Below are 21874 nucleotides of genomic sequence, written 5' to 3'. Positions count from 1 at the left end.
TCCAGAGCCTTGGATTAGAATCTTCAAGTATAAGGAGAGCAGGGGGGCGACAAGCACCCCAAACCATCTGGTGTGGGTTTCCTGGGTATACAAATTGGGCACACTTCATACGTTTATGCCAATATCATGCTGTGACCAGAAAAGAGACAAAAAAATCCAATTTATCAATCCATCCCTTGGGAATTAACCTGTTTTTTCCCACTTGGCTACTTCATCAGACTGGCCTGCCTCAGTCTCTCCTATTGGTGTGTCATTTTTTTTTTTAAATCTAGAATGTGATGACAAAAGCAATCATACCTATTTATTTAGGATGGTTGTCATAAAGTGTTGCACTTTAGGCTATAATAGTTCCTTTCTGGTTTTTGCAGCTTACATTGTAAATCAAAATGTCTTTCTGTGCATTTCGGAAGAAAAAGAATAAAATAGGTATCCATTAGAGAAGTGTTGTATGGTATTTCTATCTCCAGATTTTACCTGGGAATTGGCTGGAAAACTTGTTTTAAAGTGTGGTTCCCTGGACCCCAACCTCAAATATTCGGATGCAGCCTTTCTCTGGAATCAGGGCCCAGGTATCCACAGCTTTAACGAGTACTCAGCATAATGCTGATGCAAACCATACTTTGAGGCACACCCCTCAAGGGATGGCAGGCCAATTCTGAACCGATGCTGTTGACTTCTTAACTGTTCAGCAGATGCAATCAAATACCTTAAATATACATCAGTTATTTGAACAGAGAGACCAATGAAATAGAATATCCATAAATAGACCAAAGTGCATATGGCAGTTTGATATTATCATAAAAGTAGCATCTCTAACTAAGGGCCAAAAAATAAACCACACACACTTTTTAAGAAATTCTATTAGGACAAGTAGATAGTCATTTAAGAAAAAGATAAATTTGGATGTATACCTCACACTTTCTACCACACGTGAGGGTAAACACAATTGATCAGAAATCCAAATGTAAAAATAAACCCATACGACAAATTTTTAAAATAGCATATTCTTTTACAATTTCTAAGTGAGGAAACTTTAACTATGGCTTGATCCAGAAGCAATTTTTACAAAATTAATACATTCCACTATCTGATTTTTTAACTTTCCTTGGGAACATTTATATTAAAGACAAAGGCAAGGGGATAATGCTACTATATATACAAAGAACTCATAAAAACAAAGAAGACCAAAAACCTATTTTTAAATATAAAATATAGAGACATCTCACAGAAGAAATGCAAATAGCCCTTAAACATATAAAATGCTTAGCCATACTCACAGTAAAAAATGCAAATTACAGTTACACTGAGATACCATTCTTCCCCTATTAGACTAGCAGAAATATAAAAGTCTGTTTATGTATGGCTATCAAGGAAAGTCTTTCTTGGGAGGTGGAATTTGAGTAGAAATAAGAGTGAAGTGAGGGAGTGAGTGAGGGTGCAAGTCATGTTGATATACTGGGAACAGTGTTCCAGGCAGAGGCAATAGCATGTGCAAAGGCCCTGGAGCAGGAGCATGCCTGGTATATGCAAGGAAACAGTGTGGCTGTCTCATACACTGAAGTGGAGTGAACAAGGGGGAGAGTGGTAAAAGACTGTGTGGGGCCTTGTAGGCTCAGGTTAGGTCTTTGGATTTCATCCTAAGCAAGTATGGAAGCCATTGGTGGGTTTTGAGTAGAGGAGAAACCTGCTATGACATACATTATAAAAGGATCACTCTGACTGCTGGGTGAGGAATACACTGACAGTGAATGGCCCATATATCCCTTTTCCTACTATGACCCATATCCTTCTTAAGGCACAAAGACAGGTATGTTACCTCCAAACCAAGCCCTCCAACTCGCCCTCCTCCCCCCCATACATGTATTCAAAAACAAAGGATTCTTAAATGCCAGAAGGCTCTGACTCTTATTAGCCCTGAAACCATGAGCAAATTATTTACCCTCTCTATCATCTATTATTTACCCTCAACATTATCTTCTATTGCATGGGTTAGTAATGGGTATTTCTTAAGACCACTGAGGGAATTCAGTGAAGTAGGGTGCGTAAATGTCTAACTTTAGATGCTTACCCATTGTTTGTTGTGTCTCTTTCTCTTTCCTTTCAGGCTAGGTTCTAAGGCTGAACTGTACAAGGAGATGTTTCATGCAAGGTGCCAAAGTCAGGGATGGAGAACCAGGTGAGAGACTGTTCTCTGCTGAAGGGTAAAAAGCCCCATTCTCAGAATCCTCACTGTTCTTGACAATGTTCACAGTCCAGCTCTAAGCTAAAAAGGAATCTACAGGAAAAGACTTTTTGAGTTGCTCCAAATTAGATCTGCTTTCACTGCTAACATCAGGCATCTGAAAAGAGAGTTCTCTATGCTTTATAAATACTATCTTGCCTAGACCAGAGTACTCACTGAGCCCACAGTTGAAACTTAAAATCCAAGAGTCGGGAAAAAGAGCCCACTAGTTTGTTTCACACACTGCCTGTGACATTCTTAGAGCCAGACCAGTCAGTCACTCATACGCTGTAGGCCTACTTTAACAATTACCCCCAGAAGTAGAAATGTGTCCAGAAAGATGTCACTGTTTGCTAATGGTTCTTCCTGACATATAACATTATTGATCAGCATTTTCTGCTATTCACTTATGTCATTGGGGGAAAATCAATTACCCACCATCTGCATCTGACCATGCTCTTCCCCTCTCCATAGCTGTCCAATAAAGTCAATTTCCTTCATTTTCCAACTTTTCTTGAATCATCTGTCTGGCCGCTTCAACAGATAACGAGGTGCATCTGAAAGACCACTGGTTATAAGGCTCTTACTCAATGTGTCTCTTTGATACTAAAGCAGAAGAAATAGATTTAAGATGCTGGGAACATTTACAGACAGAAGGTTGTCCCTAGTTGTCATCTGCATCTCTTTGTTCTCATCAACAAAGATGACAGTATAACAGTAGCCATAAAGGAGATACTTCTATTCACTCATTATGCCCTTCTTTCTGGCATAGCATCACAGCTGACATTTCCCTTGCTAAATCGCAAAAGCTCTGATTAAGGCACTGCCCTGGGCAAATCTCTTATCCAGCCTCAGGTGAAACGTGAGCCTTCTGCTTCTTAGAGCTTTCTTTATGTGCTATACATGAAGGAGCCTTGAAGCAGACACAAGCTCTGTACAGACACTGGCAAAGGAAGACAGATGGAATGATGATCTCTTCTTAATCAAAATCGATGGGAGCTTTGATTACATCTTCTTTCCCACCAGAAAAAGTCGAGTTACACATATTTGTTTGGAAAGAAGACTGGAAAAAAAAATGTGTTTATTAAATTATAGACGAGTGATTACCTCATATCTAGTACCATACCATTGTGAATTAGAAAAATTAGAAAAACTTCAGAGGGCAGAATGGAGGCTGGAAATTTAGGGCTTAACTTAAGGAAGAGAATTTTAACCTTTGAAATGTCCGACACAAAACAAACTGCTTTGGGAGGTAGTGAAGTTGTTACAAAGACAATTCATGCTTGAGTGAATCATTATCATCCTACCATCTCTAAAATTATTTGACTTTTTATGTTAAAATTCCAATAAAAATAAGTTGAAAGCATAAATGGACTGTAACTGAAACTGGAGAGATGCTGCTGGACTCTTCCTAAGGTTTCCTTATAGTACATTTGGATGTATATATTCAGCAACAGAAATTAATAGAGATTGCCATTTTTTTTTTTCATTTTACATTTTGTACCATGTTACACCACATCTAGCAAATTATGAGATTCCTGCTTTCCTACACTGTGGCTAACCCACGATGTGTAATCAAACCTTTTGACCTTTGCCACCTGAGAAGTAAATATGGAAACTGTAGTTTTAGTTTACATTCCTTTTATGATGAGTGAAGTTAAATAAGTTTTTAGATATTTAACATCCAGTTTTATTTCCTTCTAAGCAAACTGTTTGTCCATATCCTTTGCTTATTTATTTATTGAACTTTTGGTCTATTTCTTACAGATTCATGGAGCTCACAGCCATTTGTCTGTAAGATGATTAGTAAATGCTGCCCAGAGTTCCTTGTTTGAGTTATGACTTTATTTTGTTTTTCCAAAATAAATTTAAAAAAAAATTTTAGTGGGATTTATATCTTTTTTCTCTTTTTTTATACTTCTGGCTTTTATGTCATACTAAGAAAAATATTTTAAAAATTATTCTCCAGTTATTTAACCTATATTTTTATCGGTCAATTTTCCATGTTTAAATATGGAGTTCATTTAGGAGTGAAATATAAATCCAACGTTATTATTTGAGGAAGTTGTGTAAGAGAATCTACAAAGCTTCTTATGGTATAATATCAGAAGTCAAGTAGTATCCCTTCTGCCTATTCTATTGGTCACACAGGGCCAACTGCAAATCAGTGTGAGTAGAGAATGCACAAGAGCATGCATATGGGAGATGAGAATATCTGGGAACTGTCTAGAAGTCTGCCTACCGTACTGCCCTAGATTTATGCCTTTTTCTTATCTCATCAAATGTCAAATCCTGCCTTCTCAGAAAACAGTCTTTGCAATTAGATCTGCCACTCAGTTGTCTTTCTTTTTTTGTAAAACACTTAACTTCTATGTGCCCCAGTTTCTTGTTGCTTAAAGTGAGAGTAATTGTCTTTTCTCTTGATGGATTGTGGTGAAAATCAATGAGGTAACAAATGTAAACTTCCAGATAGAGTGCTAGCACAAAGTAGATGTTCTGTGCAAAGCAGATGAAATCTTCACTCTTCTAATTCCTATATCCTTCTTTCTCCCATTTTTTTCTGATCCTTTCTGATGGGGTTGCCACATTTTCCTTTCTATTATAGTTGTTATATATATTTCTTGTTTTACCTAATAAATTATAAAACTCTTTAGAGACAAGAATTAATCTTTGTAATCAATCCTATTCACTTGGTACTTGGTAGGTGCTTAATAAATAATCACTGATTAAATGTCTGCTACTTACTATTTTCACTATTCATCTGGCAGTATTCATTTGTTGTTGCCTAGTGAAGGGTAAGCTCCCTATTGGAAATGACCATGCCTTGCTACTCTTTATGTCTCCATTCTCATTCCCAAGTCTTGTACAAAAGGTTCACTACTTGTAGTCTTTGGAGCAAATTTAAATACCCACTGTTCACTTAACACATTCCTTTATTCCTTTAACTGGATCCTTCTTTCCTCCTAGTAGGAAGCAACAGTGCAAAGTGGAAGAAGACAGGATAATAGAGTGGTTTTGGACACTCATACTCAAGGATCAGACAAACTGGCTTTAAACCAAACTAAGGCAGTTACTACTTGTAGACCTTCAGAATGACTTAATATTGCTAAGATTCATTTTTATCACTTGTAAAATGGGGAAAAATACTTTCTCCTCTTAGCATAGTTGTGAGAATAAAATGGGATAATGCACATACAGAACTCAGTATGGTGCTTGTACAAAGTGTGTGATAAAACTTGATAAGTCAAATGTCATTTCTTCCATGAAACCTTCTTAGATGGCCCAAGCTGGAACTCCCCCTGGCACTTTTATATTATTTTAGCTGATTTTTCTTTATGGAAAATGCCTTACTCAAACTTGTATCATAATGACTGTGTTGTTCTCTTGTCAAGCACACAAAATTGAACATTCTTAAGCTTGTGTTGTTCTCTTGTCAAGCACACAAAATTGAACATTCTTAGGCTACAGCATCTGGACAAGATTTGGCAAGAAGTACTGAATATAGAACAGGTAAAGGAATAGTTGTTGAATTCTTCCCTCACTCTACCTCTGCCAGTCCTCATCTTAGTAACTAGAGCTGAAAGAAGCTGCTGTTGTTATTGGTTAAAATCAATGGACCATTTTCCCTCGGCAGCACCCCTTCAATGCTGTCTCCTTCAGCCTACTGTTCTGATTACCGCTCTTGTGGTAGCAGGCTCAGAGCACCTCTGTAACAGCATGTCTCTCTCTGAAGGCACACCTAAGTGTGCGTTTCCCATCTCCCACCCACCCCCAATAAGGATCATCCTTTTTTAGCCTTCCTGGAAATAAAAAGGTGAATAGATTTCTAAACTTCATTTTCCAGTACAAATCTAATCAGAGAGCCCCACTTTGGGCATTTTAGTACTGGCTCAATATTACTCACTCTTCTTTTATTCCTTGTGTATATTTCTCTCAACTTAGAATTCTATAAGGAAGAGAGGTAAATGGAGAAAGGATATGGGTATACTGTTTTTCCCAAATGTAATCCAAAATCCACCCCCTGAATATCTACTGCATTATAATAGCAACAAGCTTAATGTAATCCAAAGTCCACCCCCTGAATATCTACTGCATTATAATAGCAACAAGCTTAATAACAACAGGAGCTGACAGGCTCTGAGCTCCTCCAGGGCCCTTTTATATGTTTTATATGCATAAATCATGTAATCCCCAGAACAACCCAATGAAGTAAATACTGAGCCATGAGGAAGTTAACCATCTTACCCAGTGCCATCCAGCTGATAAGTATCAACATTGGGGTATAGACTCAGGGAATTTGGCTTTAACAAGAGATAGCTTTTAACCTCTATAATATACCGTCTCTCACTGGGTGCTTATAAATACGTGGTGAATACAGAAATTGAACTGTTCCAATATACCCCACTATTATGCTGGAACTAAAAAGTTAAGACAAACTGCCTACTAGCCAGATCTCAACTAAATAAAAATAAAGCAAATATAATTCCATTTGCCGGTAGAGATAGAAATAAAAGAAACTTTGAAGGATATAATAGGAGATTAATATGACAAATTTCTGACATAATTAGTAGGGAAACATTATTATCAAAGCTTTAGAGTAGTCAGCAATAATAACTTATTTTCTCAAATGGGTTTGAGGTTCTTACATTTGATTTTTGGAAACAAGGGGTCATAGTCCATCCACATTCCTACGTACCAAGCCTTCATATTAACCAAAGGCCTACCATCCACTAATAAGGAGTTAAGACTGTCTATATTTGGAAACTGTCACTCCTTCATTCCTTTTATCCTTTGGCAGTGGAAGGGTCTAAGGCTATAATACCTACACGGTCACTGAGGAGGATGAGGCTAGGAGGTTTATTCAACTAAGTTCAACTTTGGTAATTTACCTGGCAAAGGCCCAGTGCCATGAAAGCCAGATTCCACTAACTTTTAAGACTTGCAATGTTTAGAACGATGGGCTAATCAACAACACATACATTGGTTGATTGACTGATGGGGCTGTGAGGATCCTGACACTTGCTCAGCGTTCATCCACTGATGACCTATGTAAAAGAAGGAAGAAGTGCATCAGCAAATCAATACATATTATTCAAGCACACATTAGAGGCACGGTCTCTCAACAACACAATGGTGAATCAGGCTGGATCTTGTCTTCAAACAGCCTAAAGTCTTCTTAGGTAAATAAGATAAATAAATAAGGAAGCTAACTCAAAACCACCACAACAAAAGGTATCAAAAAGAAACAAAAGCGAAGGGGTAGTACTGATTATGATTTGGGTATTTCTCAGTTAGCAATTTGGTTCTAAATAATAGCATTGCATACACAGAGTATTATACAGTTGGAAACAAATTTCAAAAACATTTGAAAGTTTATTTTTTATATTGTTGACATGTACTGAGTATAAAAAGTTAACAGAGTTCCACAATATGTATGTGCTGGGGTGGGGTGGTGTGGGAGGAAATACTAATAATAGAAGGATGCAATACCTAAAGCCTTCTAAAAAAAGAAATATCCTGTGATTTTCCATTGTGCCATATATTTCTAGAGTAATTTGTGTGGTTATTTGCTTAGTATCAGTCTAGCTCTTTTAGGAAAAGAATTATATCCGGTTTTGCTGCTTATCTCCAGGAACTATTATAGCACCTGATGCAGAGTAGGTGCTCAATAAATAATTATCAATGAATACATGAACATTAGATGAAAGTATTTAAACAATGAGGCAAATGGAACAATTCCCTTCAAGCTGAAAGAAATTGAGAATTATAGAATGACAGCATTCAAGTTCTATGCAGAAAAGGTTCTTTCTTTTCTTAAAGCATTAATTATGCATATACACAAGTTCTGGGTGAACATGCCTACGTGTACTAACACGACCAGCTTCTTCACGTGTCTCACTGTGATTTGCCTGTCAGATTAAAGAGTGACATTTTCCTTGACTCCAGAAATACACTGAGGGAACTTGTTAAATGGTGTGTTGTACAAATGCCAAACATGCCAAATACTCAGCACTCCCCAGCCATTTCATAAACAAACTTCAAAAGTCAATTGGTTTAATTGAACTGTCAAAGTAGGCCAGACTGAAAATGCGGAGAGTATATATAAATAGTACAATGTCTGTCAGTCTCAGGGAGGTAGTCATTAGATTTTAATCTGATCATAATTAATATGTTATTAAAATCCTCACAAAACAAATTGGCTTCATTTAAATCAGAGATTTGAAGGCTCACAAGAGAAGCGAGGAGGAAGAAGATTCAGGGCAAAGTTCTGTACTTTCCTGACATTCCAAATTTGAGCAAACCAACATGGACTATCTTATTTTATTGCTTGAAGAAAATGTGAGATCTTTTCATTTATTAGTAACCTACTAATATTTTAAAGCCTCAGAAACTTTGAACAAACTTACCTAAAATTTTTTATATTGAGTTAGAGCCATGATTTTCCCAACCCAACATTTTGTCTCCAACAAAAGAAACATGTGGAATGTTTTGCTCACCTGCACACAGTCTTCAAGGTTTAGTTATGTTCTCAAAATATATGTGTGTGTAATGCAGTGCCTAGAAGAGAGCAGAAAATATTTGTTGAAATGAATTGAAATACTAATTTCCAAACATAACTCATTCATACATTTTCTCCACCATTCTTTAGTTTTGAATCCATCTCTTTTCTGCCTTACAACTATGGTGGAATTATCACATATGAGGTACAATATTTATAGGGAATTTTTACTTGACTGTTCTCTATGCATCAAGCACAGTAACTCATTTTAACCTCATAAGAGCCTTATATAGATCAGGAAACTGAGACTTTGAGAAATTCAGTAAGTTATCCAAGCTTATGCAGCAGAAAAGTGAGAGAGACAGAATTCAAACAAATTCCTTATGTCTTCAAAACATCAACTTCTCTTTACTCCAGCTTTCAAGTTAAATGCAGTGGCAGTAACAGCATTATCCCTCCTGCCTCAGCACAGTGTTTTCTCTCTCTGTGTCCTGGAATGTCCTGTTTCAGAATGTTCAGGATCATGGGGGAAAGAGAGACATCTTTAAATATACAAATTCATCAGCTTAACCCAGACCTACTGAAGGAAAATATCCAGAGGGAAGGTGGAACCCTAAAATAATAATAGCAATTATAACAAACATCTGTCACACTGGAAGGAAGCTGCAAGAAATCAAATGAAATTTTGATTAAATACTGTTGATAGTTTCAGAATTCACTTATGTGAAATGCAAATATATTGTTCATCTTTGGAAGCTAAGATTAAATTTGAAGGAGAATCTCAATCACTTTAAATTCCACAATTACTCATAGAGACAAAACCTAACAGTTTAATAAAGAAAGTTGCATACTGTTGAAAGGAAGCTAAGAATTAGTTAGATAGAAGTGACTGTTATAGTTTCCTAGGCTACTTAAAGACAGCTACCATGAAATGTGTTGGTTTAAATAATGGGAATTTATTAGCTTACAGTTTAAGTCTGTGAAAATGTCCAAATCAAGGCATCATCAAGGCTATGTTTTCTTCCCAAAGACTGGCTGCCAGCGATCCTTGGCTTCTCTGCCACACGACAGGTTCATTAATTTTAGCTTCTTGCTCCCATGGCTTTTCTCTCTTTGCATTCATCCCATGTATTAAGGACCCCCGTAAGAGGATTAAGACCCATCCTGACTGAAGTATGAACATCATCAAAAGACCCTACCTTCAATGGGTCCACACCCATAGGAATGGATTATATTTAAGAACATATTTTTCTGGGTGCATACGTATTCAAACCACCACAGTGAACAATCTGCACACTTTACTAGGTGATCCTGAACATATTAGTTAAACCTACCTAAACCTCAGTTCACTCATGTATAAAATGGGGAAAATAACATCTATAAAGGATAAAAATAAAAAAAAAAAATTGTAAGTAAAAATGTGTAGCTGAGTTCCTGGCATAGAACAGGCACTAAGTTAGAAATAGCTTCCTTTTATTTCAAAATAGCTATTTTCTCCTGTGTGGATAGCCCTAAATTCTCTGTACATTTTTATAGCCCTATGCTTAATTTTGACTGTATTCTAGGCTAAAGAGCTGATTCTATGGCCAAATAACTATGCTGCAAAACCACCCTCCAGGATCAAATTCAGGAAACATGGAGTTGTCGTATAGGTCCCCAAGAATAGCAAGCATTCACTTTCTCACAAACCAAATACCCTTTACAAACACTAACCAATGAGAAAGTTGTTCTGCTCCAGATATTCTAAAAATGGAATAAAGACTTTTTCAGGTTAACTAGCCAGTTCTTTGTTGGGTCAGACATATGATCTTGGAGTTAAGATAGCAGGGGTCATCTGAAAGAAAGTCAGCAACCATTTTAGAGTCAGTTCTGCAGGCAGACTGTGCTAATAAGGACTGGATCACAGCTTCTATCCCTGTGTGGGCTGATTATATTCACTTTCTTACAGAACTTCCTGTAAGATAGACTGTGATGGTGCAAAAATTAGCTTCGGGATTAATATTCTATAACTTGATTTGGGAAGTGGTCATATCACCATATAAATTTGTGAAAATTCATAGAAATATATAATTAAAGTAGGTGCAATGCATTATATTTAAACCATATTCCAATGAATTGATTTAAAATGTAACTACAACTCTCATTGCAACATTTCTCATCTTCTCCTAATTTCAGCCCTTTCCAACTGCCATTATAGAACATGGCAAGAGTGGAAGGAACACACTGTCAGGAGAGATAGGAGTTGTCACCCTGTCACTAGGATCTTCACAAATAGTTTCAGTTGTCTTTTCTGTTTGTTCTCTCCTAGAACTGTGTGACCTTCAGAAGCTTCCCATGAACACTTTAGTGAGCAATTAGCAGCAAAAAACTTTACCCAAATTAACCCCTCAAGTGCAATCAATGAATCAGAGAAAAGCACCAGAATTTTATAGATACAGCTTATCAACATCTGAAAAAGAAAAAAGTGCTGTAAGAGAACACTGTTTATCTCCTGTTGTCCTGTTTAACTGATGCACGTACAGGATGACACAGGACTGAAATGTTGCCTAATCTGGGAGAACAATGATGAAGAAATTTAAAGCAAAGAATATTTAGCTCTGCTGGTTAAGAAAAAAAGTCAAGAAAACTCCACAATTTCAATAAATTATTCATTTTTGTTTCCCCAACCCAATAAATACTAATAAATTTAAGTTTATTTTATCTTATTAATTCATAGACATGGGAGAGCTTTAATTTGAAGTGAAGAGTTGAAAAGAGGAAAAACTGAATGCAGGAAGGAAGATGGGTGGGTGACAGGAATAACACAAGGTATGTGATTAGTGTTGCTTGTTTGGTTTACCTATGAACATGAACATCCTCTGTTTCACAGAATCTGAATTATCTATATAAAAATGGAAGCTGAAATTTTCTCAGAAAATAGCAGAAATAATTTCTTTTCCATTAGATTATAAATGATACATTTTTCTCACTTGTATAAATGGGAATATCTAAAATATGAGAAAAACGAGCACTGACTAAGCCAGCAAAAGTCATTCACAGAACTAACGGGCCTTGTGCTAACTCTCTTAGAGATGGATCATAAATCACATGAGGGCCTCCTTTCTCCCAATTTGCACACAAAATTAAACAATGGAATATAATTTGAGTGTTCACTGTCAGCAAAACTATCAAGTTTACATGTAGAATTCCATCCCAAATCTATCTTTCTAGCCATTCTTCAACTTCTGAAAATATTACCCAACATTTACAGCCACAATTTAGGGTAAATTTTTAACCATGGCATACAGGAGGCCAATTAGACCGGGGTGACTAGCCTTGGCCAGTCCCTGACAAACAATCCCAAATAAAACTGAAAAGAGGGGAGACACTCCCGTTCCCATGAGTCTGCTGAACCTGTCCCTGCAACGCCTGCCATATCTTTCCGTAAATACCTGCTGTAGTAAGAAATGGAAACGTAAGTCAGTCAGAAATAGATGCCTTAAGAGGGAGCTTTCCACCAGAAACAGCCCAAATAAAGCAATGTAGCTTAGATATCCAATCAGAACATTCCCTCACTTTCCTCCCTTTTGCCCTGTATAAGCTTCTTCCCCGTACTCCCTTGGCAAAGCTTGTTACCACTTTTGGTTTAATGCTGCTCAGTTTGGCAATCTTTTGTTGCCTAAATGAAGCTGGACAGAATTTTTTAATTACCTCAATTTATCTTTTACAACAGAAAGAAGACCTTGAATCTATTCTATCTAAATCACATTTCATTGCAATGTTCAGTATTTATGATTCAGGAGAAATGTTCCAGCCACATACACTCGCTTTCGCCTTCAACCCCTTTCTGGGCACTGACCTGATATGTTACTGTGGTGGGTTGAATTATGTAGCCCACCAAGATATGTTCTCAATCTTAATCCACATTCCTGTGGCTATGAACCCATTTGTAAATAGGACCCCTTGTAAACAAGAATGTAATGGAGCTCAAGTTTTTCCACACTCTTTACCACCATTCCATATAGAACCTTACCAAATGTTGGGTTGGGCTCCACTGTCACAAAAGCAAAAAGAGAATGAAAACTATCATTATACTTTTTTGCAGGTAAGGAAAATGAAATTGATTTTCGAAAGGTATCTCAAATGTCATTGGATCCATCAGGCCGTAGAAGCCAAGTGAGAGAGATGCTTGCAATGGGTCACCTAGAACAGTTAGTTAAACGACTCCCTAATGAGACAACTGTCATATGTATTATAATCTCTTGCTTTTTAAGGGACAAAGAAAAAGCATTTGATTTTGTGTATAGAAAAATAACACTATATTAGGCAGAAACATTTGTTGCTTTTGTTGTAGTTTGGATTTTAAATATCATCTAAGCATGTAATTTGATATTAGACAACAAAAAGGTGGACTATAGTAGATATTTTTCTTTAATTTGATGCTCTAAGCCTTTGAACACTCTATGTTTATGGAATTCTGCACTTTATGAGATCTTGGGTCCCTTTTTAGAAGTCAGATATAGAAGCTTTCATCAAAAATATGCATCCATATAGAAGTATTTTTATTCCAAAGCTATTGATATAAAAAAAGCATGTCCCATGTAAAATCAGTTTTGTTGAGGGTGGCAGCACATAAATCAATATCCTAGCAGCAACAATGCAGAGGTTCTAGCAGCAGCATTCAGAGTCCAGCATCCACGGAGTTAGCAAGTTAGCCATGAAAACCTCATGTTCAATTTCCAGCATTAGTGTCACCACTGTATGAGTTCTGGAACTGGATTTTAGACATTATTCCAACTTCATGGCCCCTAAATATGGTTCTCTCATCCTTCTAGGAAACTAATGAGCTATGTAGTATTTTTAAATAAATGTATTTGCTGCTTTAAAATGATTTGAATAGTTTTCTGATATTTGTAACAATAATCTCTGACCGAAACAAGCAATACTTTTAAATATTATTTATTAGTACTTTGTGCAAGGCAATGTATTGAATTACTTCTGTTCATTATCTCATTTGTCACAGAAGTAAAAAGAGATGAAAACTATCATTATACTTTTTTGCAGGTAAGGAAAATGAAATCACCTGGGATTAATTACCTTGCCCAAGGTCACATAAACAGCAAATGGCCAAACCAAAACTGGAACCTAGAGTTGCCTGATGCCAAGGTCTGTGCTCTTAACCATTGCCCTATGAAAGTTACTGATTGATAGTCTTTCCCTAATATATTCCCAAGGTACTTTACTTTTAAGACTTAAGAGAAGTGATATACTTTAGGATGGCAATTGAACTAAAGTCTGAAGACCTGAGTTAGAGATCTGACTCTCTTCTAACACATGACCCATTTTCCCTGGGACCCAAATTTCTCCTCTGTAACATGAGTGGTTTGGATCAACCTAGAGTTTAGGTCCTCTAGGGCTCTGCCTTTCCACAGTTCTAGTTGTCTAATTAGAAGTCTCTCCTTTTATCCGTCTCATTAAGAAAGAAATGTATAAAAAGCTATTAACTATCCATAGAGCTTTGAAACTGCCCTCACATCCTCCTCATTCCCCTCATCTTTAGGCCTGGCTAGAGTCATGTTCTGATTAAAAGTCCAAGGAACTTTTTTATGTGCAACTCAGATAATCCAAGGTCAGGCTTCAGAAGCTGTTGTATAACTGCCAGTGGAAAATCAATAGTACATGCCCTGTACTCAGGGACACACACACACACAAACAAGCACAAATCACTTAGAATGACCTCTGTTCCTTTGACTTCATATAATAGAAATGCCAAAGGGTTGTATTTTCCTCAATGTCATCTTTCACAGGCAAAGTTTTCCAGGGGGCAGGCATTGGACCCAAATATAAGAAAGGTCATTATTGTTGAATTCCAGGATTCTGCCTGGGAATCTAGGTATCACTGAAGAGGCCATGTTGTTTTCATCCTTGAGCAACCAATCAATGTCCATACATCAGTTCTTTTTTCATTGTGACTGCTGTACCAACTCGAACATCACTGATCTTTTCATTACCTCAAATTAGCTTACAGGCTCTATTACCAGACTGGGAACTCCAGCTTACAGACTATTCCATCCCATTATACTATTTGTAGATGATTTACTATTGATAATAAAATAATAATACCTGTACTATTTATTTAGTTTGTTCCAGGCATTGGTTTATGAGTTTTATAATCATTATCTAATAGCATGGTGTGCCGGTTTGTATATTTATGTCCCCCAGTAAAAGCCATAGTCTTTAATGCATTCTTGTAGGGGCAGACTTATTAGTGCTGATTGGGTTGGAACCTATTGGTTCAGTGTCCATGGAGATGTGACCCACCCAACTGTAGGTGATAATTCTGATTGGATAATTTCCATGGAGTTGTGGCCCTACCCATTCAGCGTGGGCCTTGTTTAGTTTACTGGAGCACTGTATAAGCTCAGACAGAAGGAGCTCATAGCTAGCTGGAGCTAAGACAGACATTTTGAAGATGGCCGTTGGAAGCTGATGCAGACATTTTGGAGAATGCATTTTGAAATGCAACCTGGGAGCAAGCAGACGCCAGCCGCATGCCTTCCCATCTAACAGAGGTTTTCCGGATGCCAATGGCCTTTCTCCAGTGAAGGTACCCTTTGTTGATGGACACTTTATGGCCTTAAGACTGTAACTGTGTAAACAAATAACCCCCCCTTTATAAAAGCCAGTCCATTTCTGGTGTTTCACATTCTGGCAGCATTAGCAAACCAGAACATATGGCAACATTACATGATAGATGCTATTATTATCATCCTCATTTTACATCTGGAGAAACTGAGGCTTGGAGAGGAGGAATGATCTCCTCAAAGTCACATAGCTAGTGATGTAGGGCTGCCTGACATCAGAGCCTATGCTCTTAACCTCTGCATTATTGAGATAAAAATTCCCATTGAGAATCATTCTGCCTAAAATACACATGAAATAAAACCTTGTTTAGAAATTCTAACAGAATAGCTGAGCTAGTCACCTATACATTACTGGAAAAAAGGTTCGTTTAAATCTGAGACTGAGTTTCATTAGGGAGTAGCTTTGTCATTCACCTCTGCTTCAGGGTAGAGCCTCCCAAATAGGACAGAACCTTGGGCAGGTCAGGGCATTTTCTGGAGTCCAGAAAATTCCATGCAATATAAGATGCAGTACAGGATAATGATCGAGAAAAAAATCTTTAGAGTCAGAATAGTTAAGTTAGATACACAGCTTAAGCACTAATTGTGCACCCATAAGCAAATCATTTATCCTCTTTATGTCTCAGTTTGCTCATCTATAAAATAAGGATAATAATATCTATATCACAAGGTTGATAAGTAAATAGATAATGTCAGTACAGTATGAGCTTTTGGAATCACAGACATAGACACTTCACTCAGCCTTTGAACAACGAATCATTCATACCATGAAAAAAAAAAAAGAGGAAAGAAGCATATAAAGTCCACGTGTCCACAAAAAGAAAGGAAAAGAGGCCTTGGTTTTATCCAAATCTTATTGAAAGATATTTCCATTCTTACTGCATGCAAAGAGCCAATAAGTTAGTTTACTTTTGCAATGCTGTCTATACAGATAAATGAAAACAACAGTCAGTTTAGATTATATCTGTGCCACTAAAGAGTACGTAAGTGTACATGATGATTGTTCTAACTTTCTTGCCAACAAGTCCTTTCCAGGATGTCCCCTGCTGTTGAAAGGTTCAGAACCTCTCACAGCATGGCAGATTGGAAGGAAACTCAAGTCCATTAATGGTCAGCTTGGCAGAAATTAAGAGGCAAGCATATGTAGTTTGAAATAATATTCTCAAAGGAGAAATTATAGCTGTTGACTTTTTTCCCACTGATGAAGAGATTCACTTGTGATAGGTGATGGATTTCCAAGTCTCTCTGAGATGCTGAAGGACAGAAGAGGCCATCTCCTGAGATTCCTTCTCCACATATCCTATAATGCTTAGAGCGCAGTTTGGCCAAGTATGTTGGCAACAATACCTGGGAAGTTGATCCCAGGCCCAGATGCCAGTTGTCTGCTCCCAAAGCCCGGAGGACTTGCAGGGCCAGCATGCTGGATGACAGCTGGCTCTTGCATTCATGAGGAACATTGGAGTTTTGGCCTCTTAGCCAAAGCCACTCACCAAAGATATTAAAATGCTTAAATACGTCCTAAAGTCAGGAGGCAGATAACTAAACCCCATAGCAGGAACCAGATTCCACTTCAAGTAAAGACATCTTGTGCAAGAATGAAACAAATATTTCAGTCTTATCTCCCAATGAGCCTTCTGTTCGAGGCATTTTAGCCTGGCAGAATTCTATATGTGATATGCACAGTTTTACATTCAGTCTTGACTCCTGCGGGTTATGTCTCCTCTCTGGCACTCAAAACCCTATCAATTGTTTGAGGTCTAGCTCCAGAACTAACTCCTCTACTGAAGAGGCCTGCATACTCTACCCTGGAGTAATCTTGCTTTACTCAGAACTCCTCCACTTTACAGGCTTGGAAGGGAGGGAAATGGCTTAATCAAACTCCTGATGATATAAATATAGGTAATACAAATAAAATGGCAGCTATAAACATGCATTCACATGTCAAATGAAATCAGATGTTTCCTAGATTTTCCCATTAATCTATTGTTACTGGTTTATTTGTTTTGTCTACAATGAGCTCTTGTTAGCAGGTAATAAATAAGTACAGGTATCAGTGTTTTGAAAAAAAATATTTCTTTCTCAATTTTAATATTTTTCTGAGCTTTTGGGAAATTAAGATTAAGACATTTCAAATATGAGATATCACAGTGTGGTCTACAGAATACTGATGTTCGTGGTAAATATATTGGGACTCAGTGACCCAGATTCTTTAATAATATATGTTCAGTTCTGTCCATACAACCATATTTAGCATCCCCTTCCAGATAGAGACTGAGCTTCTTGTACAAGGCAAGGAATGCTGAAATTACCTGCATTTTGCCTGACCAATCACCTTGCAGACAAATAGGCTGTTGGACTTAAGGTTTGACAGGCCAACTGGAAAATTCCTTTGGAAATGTATAATCCCAATATAAATGTACCCAAATATAGTATGTTTAATAAGTCTCAGAAAAAAGAGCTCCCTCTAAGGACTAGAGCTGAGTCTTACTGGCTTTCTTAGATATCTTTTCCCACAACTGGAGTTCATTTGCTTCTGGGATGTGGTGGTGATATAGCACTGCCGTCATAGCTATCTATGTTGATTGAACTGATCCATTCCAGAACTTAAAGTAGCACACAAACATGCCTTCTCCACAGGCTGCTGGTATGGACACAAGACAGAGGGCTGATTCTCATGCTACTAGATAAGACAGAGTCATCCCCACAAATGATTGCTCAGATCAGATGCTCTTCCCACTGCCTGCCCCACCACAACCCCAGGAAAGGAGGATCTGGCAGGGAGGATATTATCAAAGGCAAGGGATTTAAATACACATATGCACATGCACAAACAACACACTCACACACACACACACACACACACCATATCCTCTGCATTCTTATCTTAAGGGAAAGTCAGCCCTTTTTAAAAAGCATCCTCTTTAGACTTAACAAAACAAAGGGAATAGAGATTTGTGTCTTTGTTTTTTAACAAATTTTCCCAAAAAACATATTTCCTGAATGTGAAAGAGGCAACTTGGAACATTTGTGCCTAAAACAGGAAACTGGCAACCCAAAATGTGCTCCACAGACAAAAGGGATGGGACTTGTATTGAAATCCGCAGTGTACCCTACCTTGGGGGCTAGAGAAGGAACTAACACCTGTTACCTATTGGTACCTGGGGCTCTTCATCTTCTCAGAAGCCCAACTAAACAAGGAGTGTAGAATCTGCTTGTCTCCAGCAGTGCTCTTGGCCAGTCTCCTGACTTAGGTCTGAGTGAATGGCAGGAAACCAAAGCTTAGACAGAGTCCTTGGCAGACTGGCTGCACCATTGCTTCTCACCATCAAATCCCAGCAGCATCAGAGGGCTCTGCATCTTGACTTTTCACGTTTTCATAATCAATTAACTGGTAATACTCTAGGACCAGAAAAAAAATCTAGCAAAATCCCAAATTCATCTGGAAAATTTAATTTTTTCAACTTCTTAGCTTTATCTCCTAAACTACTCATATCTCTGTCTCATATGCATTAAGTGTATCATATTTTCACCACATTATTTCACCCATTTGATAATCCTATACTATAGATATGAAAATACATTCATTATTACTGTTTTTTAAATTAAATTCAGTTTTATTGAGATATATTCACATACCATATAATCATACATGGTGTACAATCAACTGTTCATAGCACCATCATATAGTTATGCATTCATTATCTCAATCTATTTTTGAATATTTTCCTTACACCAGAAAGAATAAGAATAAAAAAAAAAAATAAAAGTAAAGAAGAACACCCAAATCATTCCCCCCCATCTCACTGTATTTTTCATTTAGTTTTTGTCCCTATTTTTCTACTCATCCATCCATACACTGGATAAAGGAAGTGTGATCCACAAGGTTTTCACAATCACATTGCCATCCCTTGTAAGCTACATTGTTACACAATCGTCTTTAAGAGTCAAGGCTACTGGGTTGGAGTTTGATAGTTTCAGGTATTTACTTCTAGCTATTCCAATACATTAAAACATAAAAAGTGTTATCTATATAGTGCTTAAGAATGTCCACCAGAGTGACCTCTCAACTCCATTTGAAATCCCTCAGTCACTAAAACTTTATTTTGTTTCATTTTGCTTCCTCCTTTTGGTCAAGAAGATGTTCTCAATCCCATGATGTCGGGTCCAGATTCATCCCTGGGAGTCATATCCTGCATTGTCAGGGAGATTCACTCCCCTGGGAGTCAGATCCCACGTAGGGGGGAGGGCAGTGAGTTCACCTGCCGAGTTGGCTTAGCTAGAGAGAGAGAGGGCCACATCTGAGCAACAAAGAGGCACTCAGGGGGAGACTCTTCAGGCACAATTATAAGTAGGTTCGCCTCTCCTTGTAGTAACAAGCTTCATAAGGACAAGCCCCAAGATAGAGGGCTTGGCATACCAAGCAGTCAGTACTCAATGAATTATTATTGTTTTTATAGCAAACAATTCTAAATATCATTCAAAATGGATAGGTATATGTGTTTGATAAAGGATGACTTTGCAAAGTTATATATAATATGGGACCTACAGTTATAAAACCTAGCTGAGTTACATTTTATCTGTAGTATAAACTTGAAAAAGGTATTTAATCTGCATGGGCTTCAATCTATATAAATGTAATGGGACAATTATTTCAGCTCCACTCTTATAGTAATGATTAAATAAAATAAGAAGTAAGAAAGATTTTTTTAATGCTAAACACCAATTCAATAATAAGGAATTTTCTGGAAAATCATAAGATGATGCCGATCATAGTATATGATTGTTAAGATCTTTAGCTCTGGTGGCTCTGTAATCAATAGCACTGAATCCAAGTAACAGTTCTGCTACTTACTAGCTCTGTGAACTTTGTTAAGGCTCCAAATTTCTGCCTTGGCTGCTTCATTTGTAAAAAGGGAGTGACAATATTTACTTCATATTGATGTTTTGTCCAGTTTATCTTATTTAATGAACAATAGGCTCTTTACATAGTGTCTAGCAAGGAATAAATGCTTAATAAATTGTCAGCCAGGGTCCCATTGGATCACATAGGTTAGAGAAATTTGAGAAGAGTTTAATAAAGGGACTATTTGCAAAGATGTGGAGAAGCATTGGAAAACCACAAGCGATGGTGCAGAGCCATTATAATCACTATGTGTGATGTAATGAAGGTACAGGGTTACCTGACCTAGCAGATGAGAGTAAGGGAGAGAGAGCTGCCTTGAGAACAGCTAGGACTCCCTAGTCCAAGGGGACATTGCAGAGAACTCACTCCCCTCCCTCCCTCCGCTCTCTACCTCTGTGCCATTGATCAAACCAACTGGAATTTAGAGTGCAGGGAACTCACTGATATAGTCCAGAATTTACCAACTGTTTCTTTAAAATGCCAGAGAGTAAATATTTTAGGTTTAGAAACCAAATCATTTCTTAAAAGCAGCCATAGACACTACATAAATGAATGCGTATGACTGTATTCCATAAATGAATGCGTATGACTGTATTCCATTAAAACTTTATTTGCATAATCATGCTATTAGTTTACAGACCTCTGATACAGTCCATACAAAACAGATTGCTGGTACAGAGGGGAAGATTGGAAAATGAATCAGAAGGAGTGGTTGGAAGATATCCAGCTCAAAGCAAATGTTAGCTATTTTAGCAGTTATGGTTGCTATTATTGTGAACATCATTTTAACTGTACATAAATTGAACATATTGGTATATTTTCCTCAGCTGTATAGTAGCTTTTGCTTAGCCACACCCATTGTATACAAGTGTGTACAATTAATTAATGAATCCTAAAATGTATCCAATGTCTTGAGAAGGATAGGATCATTGTCTTGTATAGAAATCCAACACACATACATAAGAGGACACACATTATAAATGTACAGGCTCAATAACATTTAAGAAAGCTAATGCATCCATTTAATCATCACTCACATAAAAAATAAAATGTTACCAGCACCTTAGAAAACCTCCTTGAGCTTCTTCTTTCACTATCCCCTTCCCCCAAAGGTAATTACTGTCTTTATTTCTACCATCATAGATTAGTTTTACCTATTTTTGCTTTGTGTCAGATTTCCTTCATTCAATATTGTGTTTACAACATACATTCATGTTGTTGCTTATAGCAGCAATTCATTCTTTGTTATTGTTGTGCAGTATTCCATTATATGACTACACCACTAATTAATTTTCAATTCTACTGTTTATATGCATTGTTTACTTTTTTGCTATTACAAATAAGACTATCAACATTTTTGTGCATGTAGTTTGTTGCATATATGGATGCATTCTTTTTGGACATGCTGGATCCTATGGTTTGAGCTTGTTTAGCTTTAGTAAACACTAGCAAAGAGTTTCCACAGTAACCCTAATAATTTGCGCCCCCACCTGCAGAGTATGACGCTTAATTTGCTCTACTTTTTGCTGATACTTTGTATTATCAGTCTGTTTAGTTTTAGCCATTCTTTTAGAGATGAAACTTGCTATTTTAATTTGTCTCTCTCTTTTGACTATTGAGGATAAAAA

At 37.2% G+C, this 21874-nt stretch overlaps 1 pseudogene; it reads left to right on the top strand.

Moving 5' to 3' along the window:
* The first annotated feature begins 12098 nt into the window (after window positions 1-12098).
* LOC119536925 overlaps window positions 12099-21874 on the top strand; it is a 52364-nt pseudogene continuing 42588 nt past the window's right edge.

The sequence above is a fragment of the Choloepus didactylus genome, chromosome 6, assembly GCF_015220235.1.
Source record: "Choloepus didactylus isolate mChoDid1 chromosome 6, mChoDid1.pri, whole genome shotgun sequence".
Taxonomy (NCBI): Eukaryota; Metazoa; Chordata; class Mammalia; order Pilosa; family Megalonychidae; genus Choloepus; species Choloepus didactylus.
The sequence above is the reverse complement of the archived record's forward strand: the minus strand, read 5'-3'. Positions and strand labels throughout refer to the sequence as shown.